A 20270-nucleotide genomic window follows, 5' to 3' on the forward strand; every position below is an offset into this window, starting at 1 on the left:
ATGATTATCCCTGATGTCTTTGAGGACCACTGCACTAGGATATAGGTCCTCATGGAGTGATGCTATTATATTGGCTGTGACTGTTTTTGCCCTTTGAGAGCAAAGTCATTGAGACAAAGACCATTGTCACCTACAAAACCCAAAGTATTTACTGACACTTTATATAAGTTTGCAGAAACCTCAAGTAAACCTACAGGAACAGTTCCTCAAAGTTGGAATACTCAGGTCCATGAACCAAGTAATACCAGCCTCTCTCAGCATTATTTCCATAAACTCATTTGCAAAATTTATGCTTTAGGTCTCTGCACCTTTAGGGCCTGATGTATTAGAGGTCCTGAATCCTGAAGAGTAGGTAGGTAGGGGCATACAGAAAATTTTCAATGAAATCTAACAGTGTCTGCCACTTAATCACTTTGGGATTTCCACAGTGGTGTCACAGCAGCAGAGTAAGGAGTTATAATATTGGTCATCCCTGTAATCCTGAAGGCTGGGGTTACTGCCATAAAATAGGCAGAGAACTCACAGAAGTAACTCAGTGTCTCTCTGCAATAAAGTCTCTGAGGCCTCCAGAGTAAAGGTGTGGATAAGTATACCAGAAAGCAGCTTAGAGTACAGCTGAAGCAATGGCCAAGAATGAGGAAGTTCTAGAAAGGATGGTGGAAGACACATGTAGAAAAATGTGATCATGATCAACAATGGGAACCAGCTAGTTCCACTGAACCTCTACACTTCTCCATGTTGTGTTTTCTAGAAACCACAAGTGGCCTCTCCCTCAAGCTGTCCAGAGTGGACTTAAAGTGAGCATAAGTGGATATGCATTGTGCGAGGGGTGGGCTGAAGTAGGTGCTGTTGCATTGTCAAATCTCTGTGCACGTCCACTTTTGGTTGAAGCTGTGGTAGGCAGTTCCATGTGAGCTGAGCTCATTCCAGCAGCATCCCTTCTCCACGCTGCACCACACCCCTCTCCATGTTTCTGCTCTTAGTCCTGTTTCTATGTGGTAAGGTCCCCAGTTTGCTGGCAAATGTGTTGAGGAATTTCAAGGGTAACATCCCATGAGAACTCGTAACCAGCAGAAATAGGGCCAAGCAGAAATGTCCCAGCACAATGTTTTTCAGACAGGAAATTATGGAATTCTTTCCTTCATGTGGTCAGAGTAGGAATCTAAATGGTTGCCTGCAGAGGCAACTTCTGCAGCCCCTGGGTATTGGCCTTTTCTCCTTTTCTATCTCATTTTCCAATACAGGTTTCTAACATCAACTGCCAAGTAAATTACCTGGAACAAGTCCTTGTCTTGGCCTCTTTTTTCTTCTTCACATAAATGCAAACCCAAACACATTGTGAGCTGGGCTCTTCTAATTTCTTTCCCTCTACCTCTCACTACAGTTTATAGGATTGTGAAATAGAGTGCCTCTTCCAAACAGGAAGGATTCCCCATGTTACTGATTATCGTCCCCTTACTTTCTAGCTGCAATCTCTTTTCTTTTACAAACCAACCCACTACTCTGAAATTTTAAGTGCACTTAACCAAAGCCAAACCCTCCAAATTCACGCCAAGATGTCCCTGTCCAGAAGCCAACTGTGTAGCCCTCATCCAGCATGGGCTAATTAACCAGGGTCACACAGGTGAATTTGGGTTAGCAAGAAATAATCATGCAGACAAACACAAAAAGAACCTTTTTCATGAGCGGTCCAAAAAGGCTTTTCCACCTCAGATGTAAGCTCCCACAAGGCAGGCAAGATAAAATCAGGGGAGGGAGGTGGGAGAGAGGGCAAGAGTACTTTTTGAAGCCCAATTTATCGATGGTGGTGCAGGTATATTTGATGGAATGTTCCATCCAAAAAAAGGAAAGGGTAATATTACAAAAACAGGTGGGTGTAACTCAGCCACATAGGGTGACACCCAATCTCAGGGCTGCACCTCACCTGGCCCACTGAGGTAAGTCCCCATGCATCACAGTGGGTGCAATGCCAGTTCAGTTCCTCTTTATTCAAGTCTCAAAAGATGTATGCATAGCTCCTGTTCAGGGTGGCCTCCAACAATATGTATGACTTTTGTGAAGCCTGGCTAAAGAAATGTGAAAACATTTGCACACTGTAAAATGTGATGAAAATGTGAAGGTTCCATCACTTCTCCTTTCACTCTTCAATAGAAGGTGTCACTTGGTATGTGGCACCCACCCTCCCTAAATGAAAGGAATTGTGAACAACACAGCTATCTAAATAAATAAATAAATAAATAAATAAATAAAAACAGACAACCTGAAATGAGTGCTGGAAAGAAGAGAAAATTAACATACATTAGGTCAAGATCATGTATATATCGATGAGCATATAATCATTCTGACTTTTGGCTAATGTCCTAATGATAAATTTTCAATTTTCTATGAACTACACTAGAACAAACAGTATGTAAACTATCAAAAGCTGCCTGTAAGACATGGTTTATCAATTTAAAATAGTTAATGGTGCTGTGCTTCTTGTCACTGATGTGGTCAATTAGCTGCTCACCTACCTCAGTCATGGGGGGTAGAGACACAGGATCCACACACAGTCTCCAGGAACTGGTGAGAGAACTGGCTGGATACCCACCTCAAGTCATTGTCCAGTAGCTCAGTTTACTTTTAGAATGCATGCAATCATTATAGGGTTTGAGTGGGGTGTGCCCATCAATCTTACATAAGCAAGATAGTATCCATAAGCCAATCATCTTATGCCTAATGTAACCACACTATGAGGATGCTCTAAATATTGCTATCATCAGGAAGAATCTTTGTCCCTAAGGGAGTGGGTTTCTAAGTTAAGAGTTTCATGCCTGAAGCTCCCAGGTATCGGTTTCCTGGTCTGGCAGCTTGGCAATGCTAACCACAAGTGCTAAGGATGTGGTTTAACTAACTTCTTGCTAGAGCAGAGCATCCCATCCTGCAGGCGTTCCTATCAGGCCTGGATGAGTGTACATTCTTTAAGCACTCCGAGCTGCTTATAGCTGCTAGCTGCTAGCTGCTAGCTGTAAACTGAAAGTTATTCCAACATAACGGTGTACTTTTAGTCTTAATATTCTTGAGAAGATATAAATACAAATATTAAATACAAATACAAGATATTTAGAATCCTATCTATTGCATAAATTATAATCATTAGAATAAGAGCAAATAAAGAATATTTAAGAAGAGAAAATTAAAGAAAATAATAGGAGAGTGTTGGAAAAGGAAAAGATAAGATAGTTGACTTTTGACAAATGCAAGAAATGTAAAAGGATTAAGCTCTTGTTAATGACAAGTTCCAATTAATGCTACAAAATGAAAAAGAAATCTGCACAAATTTGAAAATATGCTCAAAATAATGTTTAAAATAAATCTTTGCAAGTTGTAGGAGGGACAAAATGCTTTAAAAAGTCGCTATTTGATATTGTACCCATCTGCTAAATGAGAGTATAAGATGAACCTGGGGCCTGTTGAAAGATTATTTGACATTGATAAATGTAACCATATTTAATAATTTGTCGACCATGAATCACATGGATTGAATAATAGAGCCCCAACATATAAAATAATACCTACTAGTTATGAGAAGAATTAGCAAAATCACATTGCAACTGGAAAGTTAACCCTACCTCTCTCAATCTTTGATGGATAAAGTAGACAAAAGGGGATTTAATTGAATATGTGACTTACTATATGTACATCAAACTTTATCCAGTTTGAGCATATTTAGCCCCCAAATCTGAAATCTGAAAATGCTTAAAAATCTGAGAATGTTTGGTCACTATGACACCACAACTGGAAAATAGCCTTCCCCAAATAGTAGCCCCTACCTTTTTGACAATGGACAGGGTCTAGAAGCAGCTGCATCTCCGAACAGGCATCTCAAAGGAAGTGTGAGGTTCTCACCTTCAGCCTCATCTGTGTAAGACATTCCTTCCATCTTGGGGCACCTTAACTATTATCTCAACTTACCTCAGCTATTGCCACCATCACCTTTAGATGCAGTAGCATACATTGAGGGACATCAGAAGTGTATAGAAGCCCAAAATCAAGGTTAGGTACAGGCAATCTGCATGGGTACTACAATAATATAGGGAAGAAACTGTAATATCTCAGATCCACACTGCAAGAAAGGAAGACACATAGACAACATGAAAAAACAAGAGAGGAAAGTGCCCCAAACAAATCAGAATACTATAATAACAAAATCCATGGACAGCAAAGGTGCTGAAATGTCAGAGAAGGAGTTCAGAAAGTTCATAGTAAAAATGATCTGTGAATTAAAGAATGAACTAAATGAGCAATTATAGACAAAAAAATTATCACTGCAACAAAGAGATAAGAGAGCAAATACAAGTAGCAAAGGACTACTTCAAGAGAGAGACACTCTGAAAAACAAACCAGTTAGAAATCCTTGGAATAAAGGATACAAAAAATCTAATAAAAAACTCAATGGAAAGCATAATCAACAGACTAGATCACTTGGAAGAAAGAATGTCAGATAATGAAGACAAAGTATACAATTTGGAAAATAAAGTTTATCACACGGTGAAGATAGTAAGAAACCATGAACAGAACATCCAGAATAACGAGACAACATCAAAAGACCAAATCTAAGCGTTATTGGGATAGAAGATGGCACAGAGTTTCAAACCAAAGAAATGCACAATTTCCTCAATGAGATAATATCAGAAAATTTCCCAACCATGAAGAACAAATTGGAAAACCAAATACAAGAGACTTACGGGACACCAAATGTAAAAAATTACAACAGGTCTACACCAAGCCACATTAAAATGAAAATGCCGAGCATACAGAATAGGGATAGAATCTTAAAAGTCACAAGAGAGAGAAATCAGATCACATATCAGGGAAGACCAATTTGTATCTCAGCAGATTTTTCATCCCAGACCCTCAAAGCAAGGAGATCATGGAACAATGTATTCCAATCTCTGAAAGAAAATGGAAGTCAACCAAGAACCTTATAGCTTTAGATTTGATGATGAAATAAAAACCTTCCATGATAAACAAAAGTTAAACAAATTTACAACTAGAAAGCCTGCACTACATAACATCCTCAGCAAAATATTCCAAGATGAGAAAATAAAAACAATGATGAAAATCAGCAGAGGGATGGATTACACTAAAGGAAAATCTAATCAGAGGAAAAACCAAGTCACATTAAATACCAAAAATAAACAAAAATGGCTGGGAATACAAATCATGTTTCAATAATAATCCTAAATGCTAATGGCATAAACTCACCATTCAAAAGACATAGAATAGTAGATTGGATCAAAAAAAATACCCAACAATACTCTGCCTTCAAGAGACTCATCTCATAGAAAAGGACACTCACAGACTGAGGGTGAAGGATTGGGAAAAATCATACCACTCACATGGACTGTAGAATCAAGCAGGGGTTTCCATCCTCATATCAAATAAAGTAGATATCAAGCTAAAGTCAAAAAGAATAAAGAAGGACACTACATACTACTCAAGGGAACCATACACCAACAAGACTTAAAAATATAAATATATATGCCCAAAACAATGGAGTGACTGTTCATCAAACAAACACTTCTCAAGTTCAAGAGTCAAATAAACCACAATACAATAATTTGGGGAGACTTTAACACACCTGTTTCATCACTAAGTATATCTTCCAAACAAAAGTTTAACAAAGAAACTATAGAACTCAATAATACAATCAATAACATAGACTCAACTGACTTATATAGAATATTTCATTCTTCAATGAGAGAATACACTTTCTTCTCAGCAGCACATGGATCCTTCTCTAAAATAAACCATACACTATACCACAAAGCAACTCTTAGCAAATATAAAAATGTAGAGATACTACCCTGCATTCTTTCATATCATAATGGAATGAAATTAAATATTAATGATAAAATAAGAAATAAAATCCACTCCAACAAATGGGGGCTAAATAATATGCTACTAAATGAACAAGGAGTTGCAGAAGACATCAAGGAGGAGATTGAAAAGTTTTATAGGTGAATGAGAACACAGATACAACATACTGGAATCTCTGGGACACTATGAAAGCAGTTTTAAGAGGAAAGTTGAATCCATGGAGTTCATTCCTTAAAAGAAGAAAAAGTCAACAAAGAAGTGACTTAACACTACATCTCAAAGCCCTAGAAAAGGAAGAACAAATCAATACCAAAAGTGTTAGAAGATAGGAAATAATTTAATTCAGAGCTGAAATCAAAGAAATTGAAACAATTAAAAAAATTGATAGAAAAAAAGTTGGTCCTTTGAAAAAATAAATAAAATTGACAAACCCTTAGCCATGCTAATAAAGAGAAGGAGAGAGAAAACTCAAATTACTAACATAAGTGATGAAAAAGGAAATATCACAACAGATACTACAAAAATACATAAGATAATTAGAAATTATTTTGAAAACTTGTTCTCCAATAAAATAAAAAATATAGAAGGCATTGGCAAATTTCTAGAGTATATAATTTGCTCAAATTGAACAAGGATGATATACACAATTTAAACAGATAAATTTCAAGTGATGAAAAGAGAATGCCATCAGAAGTCTACTAACAAGAAAAGTCCAGGAATGGATGGATAAACAGCCAAGTTCTGTAAAACCTTTAAAGAAGAACAAGTTCCAATACTCTTCAACTTATTTCAGAATACAAAAAGAGAGAGAGAGTGGGGGGAGCACTTCCAAATTCATTCTATGAGGCCAATATCACTCTAATTCCCAAACCAGGTGAAGACACATCAAAAAAAAGAAAACGTCACATCAATATCTCTAATGTACTTAGATGCAAAATTTGTCAATAAAATTCTGGCAAATTGAATACAAAACATATAAAAAGATCATGCACCACAATCAAGTGGGATTCGTCCCAGGGATGCAAGGTTGGTTCAATGTATGGAAATCAATAAATGTAATTCTTCACAGCAATAGACTTAAAGATAAGAATCATATTATCATCTCAATAGACACAGAAAAAGCATTTGGCAAAACACAGCTCCCCTTCATGTTCAAAACACTATATAAATTAGGGATAACAAGAACATATATCAACAACATAAAGGCTATCTATGCTAAGCCCAGGCCAGCATCATTCTAAATGGAAAAAAAATTGAAGGCATTACCTCTAAAAACTGGAAAAAGACAGGATGCCCTCTTTCATAACATCTATTTAACATAGTTCTTGAAACACTGGCCGGAGAAATTAGACAGACTAAAGAAATTAAAGGGATACACATATGAAAAGAAGAACTCAAACTGGTACTATTTGCTGATGATATTATTGTATACCTAGAAGATCCTAAAAGTTCCACCAGAAAACTTCTAGAACTAGTAAATGAATTAAGCAAAGTAGCAGGATATAAAATCAGCACCTATAAATCAAAGGCATTTCTGTATATCGGTGACAAATCCTCTGAAAAGGAAATGAGGAAAACTACCCCATTTACAATAGCCTAAAAAAATAAAATACTTGGAAATCAATATAATGAAAATTACAGAGCCCTAAAGAAAGAAGTCAAAGAAGACCTTAGAAGATGGAAGGACCTACCTTGCTCTTTTATTGGCAGAATTCATATTATTAGAATGACCATATTTCCAAAAACACTATACAGATTTAATGTAATTCTGACCAAAATTCCAATGACATTCCTCAAAGAAATAGAAAATTCAGTCATGAAATTCATCTGGAAAAATAAGAGAATGACAGGACCCCCTCTCTGGGCTCTGTAACACTGATGACTCACCTGATTTGCTGGTCAAGGAGATCAAAAGGACCCTCTTGAATAGAAAGCCAACCATTGTACATTCTGCAAAGGAAAGGATCATTTGAGAGGAAAATGTCACTGATGCTTCCAACAGAAGCCATGTATGGTCAGCAAGATTTTGACCAATCCTGGCAGATGGCACCCCTGTTAGAGGAAAAATAAAGGGGCAAAGAGGCTTCACATGCATTCCCAAAAGTAATCCCTGCGGAATCTCAGCTGACTCTTAATGGTAGATAGGAACAGGTCAGTTTGGACCAACTTGATTTTAAACACCTGGCAGGAGAGTACAATCCAAGCACGGTTTTACATGGACATTTAAAAGGAAAGCAATGTTGTTGTTTTTTTTCAAATGTAACTTAAGAGGTACACTCATGTCAGCCCCAGCAAAATTAAGTAAAGATGAAGGTTATAAAGGAAGGGTTGTGGTGTGGGGGTACCTAATAATAATGATCACAAAACACTAGAGTTTTGAGTTTATCCTGAGTTAATCTAATACTGATCTCATAGACCTGAAAATCTTCCTAACCTCCTACTTTGATAAACATGATTTGTTCTTCACTGATACAATTGAGTTACTACAGAGACGTGAAGCAACCTGTCTAACCCCACCAAAATAAACATCTGTGAAGGCATGGAAGGAGCAATTACACAAACTAAGAGTAAAGCCCTTCCCCTAGCTGGAGCTATTAAATAATTCAGAACTTGCCTCCTTTAGGAATAAGAATCTCCTTATGTTCAGGTTCTGCACACTGATCCAATGATGGACAGCCAGCCAGATAAGATGGAGCCCCAATTCTCTCAACACTAAAGGCTATACTAAACAGAAGAATCTGAAACTGACTCCCTCAAAAATTATGGGAATGCATCTAAAATTAAGAGAAATTAAAGCTCCAAACCGTCACACCTTCTGAACTTCCTCATGTTGAGAACAGAAATTACCCTTTCCCTGGCCAGGCCCCACTGACATGTTCACTAACATAGACTAGCTAAACCTTCATATATATATATATATATATATATATATATATATATATATATATATATATATATATATATATATTTTCCTCCCTCTTGTCTCACTTTAACACCATCTCCTCTTATGAAAGCTTTCTTGGCCCTTGAATTTTCTGAAGATATAAATTCAAAACAAAAGTTTTCTTTTATCTTTCTTCAAAGCTGGCTTTGATAAGTCTATTTTCCTGCCCATTTGACTCTGAATAATTGTAAAGTATTATGATCAGTAGATTCTAGATTCTGACTCATGTAGGGCAATACTTCTGGTGGGTAATAATTTGGTAGTAAAGATTGAACATCCTTTATGCAAATTACTCAAACTATTTGGAACTAGGAGTGTTTGGATTTGAGATATGGTGGAATTTCTTTGGGATGGACCTAAGATATTTGCACATTTTACACATAAACTGAATGTAATTTTTTTTTAAATTTTTTTCATTTTCCAGTTGTGGTATCATATTGACCAAACAAACATTTTCATTTTCAGATTTCAGAATTGTTAGGAATATTCAACATGCATGCAGTTTTATGTGCATATAGTAAGTACCATATTCAATTCAAACTCTTATGCCTAGATAATTTTTCTCTAATTTCTCCATCAAAGTTTGAGAGATGTAGGGTGAACTTCCCAATAGCAAATTGATTTTGCTAATTCTTCTCATACTACTAGTAGGTGTTATTTTCTGTGCTGAAACTCAACTATTGAATCCATATGATTAATGATGGTTAAATTATTGAGTATGGTACCATTTAGCTAGTTACTAGCTAGCAAATAACCAACATCCACAATCATGAATCTCAGTGGTAGATATTCAGGATGGAGCAAAGTTGGAAATCTGGTTTCTATCATCTGACCCCAAACCTGGGGGTCATTTAAGTGCCCCTTACATAGACTCATTGTGTTGCTAATTCATTGTGTTGCTGACTCATGGCCAAGTGAAGAACTGTCACTCAATGACATGTGGGACATCCAAGCGCCTTCCCCAGAAAAAAGACTGGGTTCATGTTTAATGAAGTCTGTTAAAATGATCATCCTTAAAAAAAATAAAAATAAAAATAAAAATCGATTCTTCAAAGCTACAAGGCATTGTTTCCCTGAATGTCCAGAAGGTGGTGGTGCACAACCAAGGCCATTCATTTCATCTCCTTTACTGAAGCAATGAAAGCTAAACAGATCCTGAAACCTTCAGGATCAAAATTCCATACTGGATATTAAGCACAATAGGCAAAAGAAAGTAAATATATCTTTAATTAATGGCTGGAATATTTATATTTAATTATTATTTTAACTACACCATATTCAGTAATGAAAATATTAGAATAAATTTTCAACATTTCTTTTTACAAATATAAAAGTCAATGGCAAAATACTTCGAGAGCTCTGTATTAATCCATTCAAATTACTTTCTCATCTTATGTTAATTGAAGGTAATCAACTTAATCACTTAGTTGGTATTTTGAGCCTTCACTTATTATTCTTTCATGTCAGCTTTTTCCCCTCCATAGGCTCTGGATCCATGAAAAGTCTCTACAGAGTGTTTCATACTGTCAATGCCTTTGTCAGAGCTGGGCAGGCAGCTCCCTATTGCTACTCCCATCATGTCAAGTATGATAGAAAAAAACAGGAAATTTGACAAGAATAGGAATCCTCACTTGCCACAGTTCCTCCTTCCTGATCATCGCTGGAGCTTGTGTGGGTGCTGAAAGCTCAGGTTTCAGGTGTGGCCTCCCCTCCAGTACCAGAGGAGATAGTGATGCCTAATAGCTGACCAGGGATTTTAAATGTCTGAAATTATGGAGTTAGACATTATATTTCCAGATTGACAGGAAGGTGCTACCATTAAGTGAATCACCTAACTTTCTCAGCATGACACCTATGAAATGAGAATTTGACAAGAAAAATCCTCACCTCAGTTTCAGGAAAGCACTAAAGATCAGTGGCATCCCTGGGAATGTAAAATATGCATGCTATTATTTCAGCCAAGATGCATTTACTGAGAACTTATGAACCATCAGGCTCTGCCCAGGAGAGGAAAAGCACCCTAGCGGCAAACTTCAGTGCCGATCATGAGTTGTCTACTGATTGAATGAATGAGACACTTGGTTCCTATTTTTATATATTGCAAAATATATGTCCGTCTTCTCCACTAGATGATATTTGTTTGCAGTGCATGGTTTGTGTCTCCTTTTTCTTCTTTCTACCTTGTAAAATATCTTTATATCCAAAAGAAACCTTAGAGTATTTGGGGAAGTTTTCATTTAAAAAATGTGCAATATTTTGAGCAGTATATGTACCAGAAGACTTAATGGGGACCTGAAAAGGAAGGAATCCTTTGGGAAAGAGGCCTTGAGAAGTCTGGTTCTTCTTTTAGTGCAAGATTCTACAAGTATGAAGGTATTAGCTCATAAAATGACTTGCCGCTAACTTGGAATAAGTGGATGTAGTTTTGGATGTAGTTTTTGCCTTATAAAGGCAGGGAAAGAAGAGATAGATACTCTTTTTGGACATATCTATGTATTGTTATTGCTTTAGTTTCTCTTATTGCAGTGCAGGTTATTGATTGAATTACCAGCAAAATTTGGTGTGGTTCACTCTTATCAATTATATTGATAAAGTTCACTGATACATCACCAATTTTGGTTCCTCTCTGGAAAACAGTGAGGGTTTTTTTTGCCTCTTTATCATTTACTACATGGTGGAAGAGACAGTGAACATCTACAATCAGAAAGTATAATTTTTCAGGGTTTCTGGAATTGTCTGGACACCAGTGATCATTGTGGTAGTTTGGAGAACATCAAATTTTCTACCCTATTCTAAAATATTATCCTTGATTTCCTTAGAATTTTGTATCTCAATATTCCCAGGAGACAAACTGAAATTTTATTTGATCATGTACACTTGTGGGGTACCACTTATTTTCCAATTTGTGAGGTGAAACCTTTCTGAAGCTCAAGAGGCATTCACAGTGAGCTCTCAAGCACAATCATGACACAGAAAAATTTGCTACTTCACATTTGTCTTTGGCATGATACATGAGAATTGGAGAAAATTATTTATTTGGGGGTTTTGCTAATGATATTTTCTCATCACACTTACATTTTTCTTTTACTGTGAACAAATACCTTTTATAAGAGACCAGTAAGAAAAATACTTTTTTCCCCCATCATAGACCTTAGGTGGTTGTGCTTAGTTTGGGTTGCTGTGTTTCAATTCCCAAAACTTGACCATTAAGATCTTTAATGCAAGGATCCTGACTGCACTTCTGACATCCCCCAGAGCTGTGCAGGTGTCCTATACCCAGGGCTGTGAACTGCACAACCTGGGCAGACATTCTTGGGCCTTGGCTAGAGCAGTGCTCCAGGTGGCTTTGCCATTCAGACACAGCAAGTCCCTCCTGGCTCCTAGTCCCACCTAAATATGGGTATAGAAGGCCAGCATTTCAGTCACTGTGCAGATTCAAAGCAGTGACCTAAACCATTGTTTTATCCACATAATTAATAAACAAATATATGACAGATACTAATACACAAATAGAATTTCCTGAAAACAATTTTGTGGTGTTTATTTGTTAGTTTTTTTCTCTTTTGTCTTTTGAGGAAAACTATCATGAATCCTTGTAACAGTAAGCAAGCCCATTTTCAAGATATTCTCATCATCCTGGAAAATTGTTACCACGTTAGGCTGCAGCTGTGTTCTGTCGCCTGCTTCCTCCAAGCAATAAGAACAGTGCCTGTCATGAGTAGGTATTCAACAAACCCTTTAGGAAAAAGAGAATAGAAGTACTGGGTTCCGAAAAAAAATCAAGTCTTTTTCTCTCTTCTCTCTTTTAGTCTTATTGTGGTTAACATATGTAACTGAAAACTCGCCATTCTCACATTTGAATGTGTGGAGCACAGTAGCATGGAGTGCATGCACAGTGTGGGGCCACCATCACTACTCTGCATTACCAGAGCTTTATCATCCTCCTACAGTGGAACTCTGCCCATCAGCACTGACTTCCCACCTTGCCTTCACCTCAGCCCCTGGTAATGTACTTTCTGCTTTATTTATGAATTTGACCACTCTGAGTGTTTCATGTAAGTGCAGGGGTAAAATTTTGATCTTTTATGACACACAATTACCCTTGGCATAATGTTTTCAAGGTCTGTGCTGTACTGTAGACCCAAAGTCCATTCCTTTTTGTGGCAGAACATGTATTCCATTGTTGGCTTGTGCCACATTGTGTTTATCCATTTATCAGTTGATGTCTTCCCTCTTACAGAGCTATTCAAAATCAAGAATTTTAACAGGACTATAAGCCAAAAGTCCACACCATATATGTCAGTGTGAAAAAGGCCTCTTTGGGGTTTTTCATTATGTTCTTCAGTATTTACTTAGCTTAGGCTCAGTTAGTGCACCTTGTCTTTGGTGACCTGGTTGATGATCTCAGTACTTTCCAAGAATTTGTGAAAGTGCAAATAAAATTAAGAAGAAAAATATAATCAGTAAATATAACAACTGTCATCTCAAGGATAAAGAAATCTTCACAGTTGCTATTTGATTACTATGACAGTGTTAAAAATATTCAAGATAATAGTCACCTTTCCAAAAACATCTATCAACAATGCAAAGTTGTTAATCCATTCTGAAATGTTGATGCTAAAGATTGTAGCCCTCAAGTAAAGAGATACAGTGGAACAGCCACAGAAAACCAACACTATTCCAAGGCCAAGGTCCTCTTAGTGCTCCTTGCACATGAGAGGCTGTAAAAGGCCATTTGTGCATATTTTTATTCTGGTTTAATATGTTGCACTACATTTTGAACTTTGAGTTATAGGAAATAAGTATTTCAGACATTCTAGAAGAAATGTAGCAGTGCATAGAAATTTTCACTCTTCTTCCCCAAATTTTTAAAATATGACAAAGCAAAACCAAAAAAAAAAAGAGCCAGTATCAGATTTCTGTGCCATCTACAAAGGAATTAGTAGTTAGGAAAGGAGAGGAATGACATGATGAAGAAGTTGACAGGGTTTTGTGCATAGGGATCCCTAATTTACTTTGGTGTTTGATAAAAGTCAATAATGGAAATGATTTTATTAAGACCCAGCACTCACAAAATCCAGCCACTTTTCTTTCACTTTGAATGAATGTGAGAATATAGGATTGTTGAACACATACAATTCTGGCCATCCTTTAAGAAATCTTTTCTTTTAAAAGATATTATCTTTAGGCCCAGAGTGACCATGGTAGAGATATAGATCTTCTAGACTTCACCCAGATTATGTTTTGGATTGTTAGAGCCAAACCCTATGTAAATTATTTAATAGTAATTATATTTAATATTAAACAGATGGAAATAACATATAGTATGAAAACATATTCTTATTACAGAAAATTTCCATTGCTGATCTAAGGAGAAGACTTCTCCAAGGGAATTGATGATTTTCTATTATTTGGCAGCCATCCATTTAGCTGTAATGATCCCAAAATGTGAAATCATCCTTAAGAAATGCTGCATCAGTTGCTGGACATTCTTTGTTTCTGTATTATGGTATTATGTTGTGTTTTGTTTTTATACCATCACCCAATTCTGTATCACTTTGAATGATATCAACTTTGCAGAGAAGCTAATCAAGTTTTGGGATCCCTGTATTATACTACCTTTGTGCTCTTTTTGTTCTTCATCTTTTGGTATGTACAGTTTTGTTTATAATGAAAAGATTTAAATTTTATTTTCATAAATCTTCCTCTTTTATTCACACTTTATTCCTGCTTGTTTCAAATAAACTAAGAAGTAGAAAAAACGTTGAGTTTGGAAAATTTATTTTAGTTTTCTTTCATTTAGAGTTTTAAGCATTAAAAATATTTATTTTCATTGCCTTACATTTATCCATATGCATGTTTTTACTCAATGAAAAAAATAAGAACAAGTGCAGATTAATAAAGTTATCTAAGACAGTGCTTTGCCTCAAAAGAAGAGCATGCTCACTCACATGATTTTTAACACAAATGTTAACACTTCATAGTTACTTGGCAGCATGACTTTTCATTTCACTCTTTCTTTAAAAAAAAATAGAAACTGAAAAGCAAGCTAGATCTAGGATGTCACAGGAAGTGTTTGAGTGAATTATTGCATGCCAAGATAAAGACATTCTCTTTTAACTCATTCATATTTTACACTTCGTAAATATCTAAAGTCTACCTACAAAGAATATGCATATATTACCTGTGATACTCAATCCAATAATGAATGTAAACTGTTTTAACAATTATTTAAAAAAAATTTAAGTCTTTTGATTTGGTACAAATGGACACTTTTATATAAGCTAATTAAGATAGTTTTAAAGGTTTTTTTCTCTGCACTCTGTCTTAACATCTGTGCATTCTCTTAGTCCACTGAAAAATATTAAATTATGTTACCTTAATTTAGGTACCAGGTGTTTTTCATCTAGCACTAACGTTATATGCTTTCCTTAAGAGTCATCTTAAAAAAATAACTAAATTATATCTGTTTTAGTCAGCTTTTCTGCTGCTGCAACTAGAAATTTATTTGGGGGCTTATGGTTAAGGGGCTTTAGTTCATAGGCAGCTGTCTCCATTCCTGTGGGGTCCAGGTGAGGTAGAAGAGCATGGTGGAAGAATGTGGCAGAGAGAGATGGCTCACAAGATGATCAGAAAGCAGAGAAACTCCACTTGCCAGATAAAAAATATAGACGAGCCGCCAGTGACCCGTCTCCTCCAGCTACTCCCTTCCTCCCTTCAGTTACTCAGTTAATCCCTAAAGGGAGATTAATTCACTGGTTGGGTTAACCAACATGGAACTGCACACAATGGCTGTAACCAAAACCACCCAATTCAGCCCACTCTTCACAGTACACAGATCCAGTTATGGTACTTTAAGTCCACTCTGGACAGCTTGAGGGAGAGGCCTGTTGTAATTTCTAGAAAACACAATAAAGGAGGTTCAAAGTTTCAGTGGAACTTGCTGGACCCCATTGCTGCTATTGCTCATGATCACAAGTTTTTGCTTCCCTCTTCCACTTTCCTTTCTAGAAGTTCTTCATTCTTAGCCAAAACTTCAGCTGTACTCTAAGCTATTTGCCTGGTATTGACCTTCACTACTGAGGCCTCTGAGACCTTATTGCAGAGAAACTCTGAGTTACTTCTGTGAATTCTCTGCCCATTATGTGGCAGTAACCCTAGTCTTCAGGGTTACAGGGATAACCAATATTATAAATCCTTTCTTGCTGCTGTTACACCACTGTGAAAATCCCAAAGTGATTAAGTGTTAAACACTGTCAGATTTTGTGGAACATTTCCCGTATTTCAATGTGCCACTGTCCACCTATTCTTCAGTTTTCAGGATTTCTATTACATCTGACTCAAAAAGTGCAGAGACCTAAAGAATAGATTCTGCAAATGAGTTCATGGAAATGATGTTGAAAGAGGCTGGTACTGCTTGGTTCATGGACCTGAGTATTCCCACTTTTTGAAACAGAGCATATAGATTTAATGTAGGTTTCTGTATACTTACATAAAGGGTGAGGGAGTAAATACTTTAGGTTTCACAGGGGATCATGGTCTTTGTTTCAATGACTTTGCTCTGGAAGAACAAAAACATCCATAGCCATCACAAAAACATAGCTCCACAAGGACCTATATTCCAGTGCAGTTGTCCTCAAAGACATCAGGGATAACCATTCAGTTATTGCATGTCATCATTTTGCCATCAAGCTCCTGGCTGGTAGAAGGGAAGTACCATACTGAAACATTAACATCAGCAACAAAGGTGGCCCTCAGCAGATCAACCTTGGTGTCAGCCCAGGCTCTTGTAGGATCTATTGACAGCCTCCATCCCTGCCCCATTGGCAGTTCTCTTCTAAAGCCCACTGGAATCAGCAAACGACATCTCAAAAATCAGCATTACTACTTTTCAAATCTACTTAAATGTAACAGCTTTTAATAAATTTCAAATCATAGATTCATGAAGATGACTTCAAAAACAGAGAAAGTGGTATATGCATTTCCTCTTTAACACCTTCCCATATTAGATACATTTTTCCTCTTTCTACCTCCCTCTCCAAAATATTGAGGAAACTTCCATAGCAGCAATCTTCTTGCAGTCTCTATTCACCTCCCAAGAAGAGTAACTGGAGACTAAATATCAACTGACATTTGATTTGTTAATGCATAATAGATTAGTTCCCCACTATTATACAATAATTCTGATATCCAAAGAAATAAAAACAAATTATATAATATGCATCCACATTATTAAGGAAATTTCCATAAAGTAACATTTCCTTTTTTAACTTATGGAAAATAATATCATGCTTTTAAAAATTTTCCTCAATTTAGAAGTCAATAAGATGGTCATTTTATTGTTTGTTGCTGCAATAACAAACATATAAAAGGGCAATTAAAATGCAAAGAATAAATAAAATATGGTACAATTATGTGTTTAATACATTTAAAAGAATGTATTCATAATTTAGGCTGCTTTTTAACCTGGCATGTATATGTTGTATATGTATATGGATATATATTTCTCCCTGTGTTGAAATATACATGCAGGGAACTGTAATGCACTATATAGAAAAAATTTTTTACAAAAAACAGGAAAAATGAATTGATCTTGATGTTGACATGATAATATGGTAAAACTGATATTATAAGATGCATTAATCAATTGTAATAAAAACAAATAATATTATTTAAAGTTTAAAGATAAACATATAAGGCCATGTCCCTAGACTGACATTGCAGTAACATGGAAAAGCACCCAGTGGCAGCTAAATGATGTTCCAAGAGAATTACAGTCCCAGGGGTCTATATTTGGTGATTCCCTGGATCTTTTCATTCCTTCATTTCCTTGTACAAAGAGGAGCTAGATATAGCATGAGGAATAAAATTGTATCCCAGAACAATAAAAGATTATTAGTAAAAAAAAATGTTGGAATCTGAAATAATTGTGCTGTTTAATTAAAAGAGATGTCCCAATGTTAATTTCTGAACTTTAGTAGAGCTTGGAATATAAAATTTTTACATAAGGTAATCTGGAAAAGGACACATGGGAGTTTTCCACACTGACTTTGCAGCTTTTCTGTAAATATAAACTTATTTAAATATTAAAAAGCTTTTTAATAGTGGAAGAGGGAATTAAGTGTATATATATATATATATATATATATATATATATATATTCACAAAAACTCACAAACATGAGCTGCAGTGATGTTCTGATAACAGCAACAAAGAGGATCATTTCAAAATCAACCCAACAAAAGTGAGATAAACATATTAGTATATATTCTTATTAAATTCATATTTTTAAAAGTTGGTATTAAATTTTGATCACTTGTCTTGTTCTGGTTGGTCTAGTGTAAGTTATAGATGTATGTAGTATGAAAGCATTTACACAGTGAGGTAGGAATGGCCAGAATTGTACAAAACACAGAAAAAATTTATACACCTTGATATTCACATAATAACCAGGAAAATTGAATAAGTTTTGAGATGGTGCCTTAGTCAATTCATAAGAAGAAAAAAAATTCCTTAAAGTTCAATGATAGAAATACAAAACCTTTGTCCTCAGACACATGTTGTAATAACATGGCGGCAGCACTGAAGGGCTAAAAGGATATACCAAGATCACCAGTAACTGGGGATCTCTGTTTACTAGTCCCCAAATTGCTTGATTCCTGTAAGAATTTTGCTTTTAGGAAGGGTAGCTGGATGGACTGTGACCTCCTGAATTGCAGCCTAGAACAGTGAAACAATGATGGTAGCAAAGTGGTGAAATGGACAGAGTGTGCAGTTGAATTAACAGCAATGTTTTGACATTAATTCTTAGCCTCATCACTGTACCTTGTTTTATATGAAGCATATAAAATATCAACATTAAACGAATCTGGGCAAAGGGCACATGAGAACTTCCTACACTATCTTTTCAACTTTTCTATAAATCTTAGACTATTTAAAAATTAAAAGTTTCCAAAAAAAAATGTGGGAAGGAGATTTAACTATGTACCGATGCACACAAGAACAAACCTGCCTGTAGTGATTTCCTGATAAGAGCAACAGAGATGAATACACAAGTGTCATTTCAAAAACAACCCACGGAGAAAAGAGGAAGTAGTGATTGGGAAAGGGGCACCTGGGCCTCCTGAGTGCTGGCCATGTTTTACCTTCTTGACCTGAACTCGAGGTTGCACACATATCTTCATTATTTGTAATTCATTGAACTGTACTTTTTATTATATACCCTTCAATAAAAGAAAGAATTAAAAAATACTTCAGTATTACTGGCAAATACTTTCCCATTCTTGATAAAGGTGAGGATGAACACAGTATATGGAAATAAACGAGGTGTACAACAAGTACAGGGATCTTGTCATTAGACTATAAGTCTAAAGTTTTTAGAGCTCGAAAGGCCTTGGAAATGACCAAATTTAGCCCTGGCAAGTTCTTCAAGGAGGCAGGTCTGCAGGTGCTGCTGTGTTGGGACAGGCAAGGTGAGACATTGGTATCTTAACAGAGCTCTCAGGAGATTCTGAATTAACCACATATATGCCACCCAGACATCTGGGGAGTAAAATTATTTCAGAGCCAGAATATCCCAGAAATGCACAAGAACCATATCCTCAGCCTGGCTTTCTGACTAACTAAATCTCAAACCCATAGTAAAGACTACTCAGATTTGAGAACCCCACTAGAAGTCTCAGTAAGTTTTGCTATCATCATGATTTTTTTTTTACCCTAGAAATATCACTGTACCTGCATTGGAGAAGGGCTGGGGGCAGGGTGCGGGGGTCAGCCTAGAGCCCATGGGCAGCTGGTGGCAGACCTGGTGGTAGCAGGAACCTGGACAGCAGCATCTCAGCTGGGCTGTTCCTTGGACTAATTGGGATGTGTGGTGTGTGTTTTTGTTTTGTAGATAAGAGCTTATTAGTGAATGATATGATGTATCATCTTACTTCTTGGAAAACTGGTATTTGATTTACTACCCAGGAGTTTGTTGCCAATTATATGTACTTGTGTAGCATACTTCTTGATAGGTAAGTAACAATACAAAGAGGATGTGTCTTTAGTTTTGCTTACGTGTTAAAACCAATTTCTTTTGCCAGCATGTTTATGGTTCCTACAATTAGAAGTATAAAACTGGCCACCACTAGGGAAGTGTGTATCCATTGTGCATGCTCAACACTAGCCATTCAGTTGAGCATTGTTTTCAAGACTTTCCCAAGTGAATCTTCTTGTTTTTGATTTTGGTACAGTGCTGGGTATCAATCCAATGACTTCATGGATGATAGACAAACACTCTCCCCCTGAGATACATCCCCAGCTGTTTTTTAAAAAAATTTTTGTCTTGATGGGGTCTTTCTAAGCTTCTCAGATTGGACTTAAAATTAAGATCATCTTGCCTCAGCCTGCTGAATAACTGGAATTGCACACACATGCCCCATGCTCTACTCAACAGAACTTTCAATATTTACAAAACTTCATT

The 20270-nt window shown here is 36.3% G+C and overlaps 1 pseudogene; it reads left to right on the forward strand.

The window, feature by feature from the left end:
• The window catches only part of LOC143405707 (broad substrate specificity ATP-binding cassette transporter ABCG2-like), a 69999-nt pseudogene extending 50332 nt beyond the window's left edge, over positions 1-19667 (forward strand).
• Positions 19668-20270: the final 603 nt, after the last annotated feature.

Source organism: Callospermophilus lateralis, chromosome 8 (assembly GCF_048772815.1).
Source record: "Callospermophilus lateralis isolate mCalLat2 chromosome 8, mCalLat2.hap1, whole genome shotgun sequence".
In the NCBI taxonomy this organism is placed as follows: Eukaryota; Metazoa; Chordata; class Mammalia; order Rodentia; family Sciuridae; genus Callospermophilus; species Callospermophilus lateralis.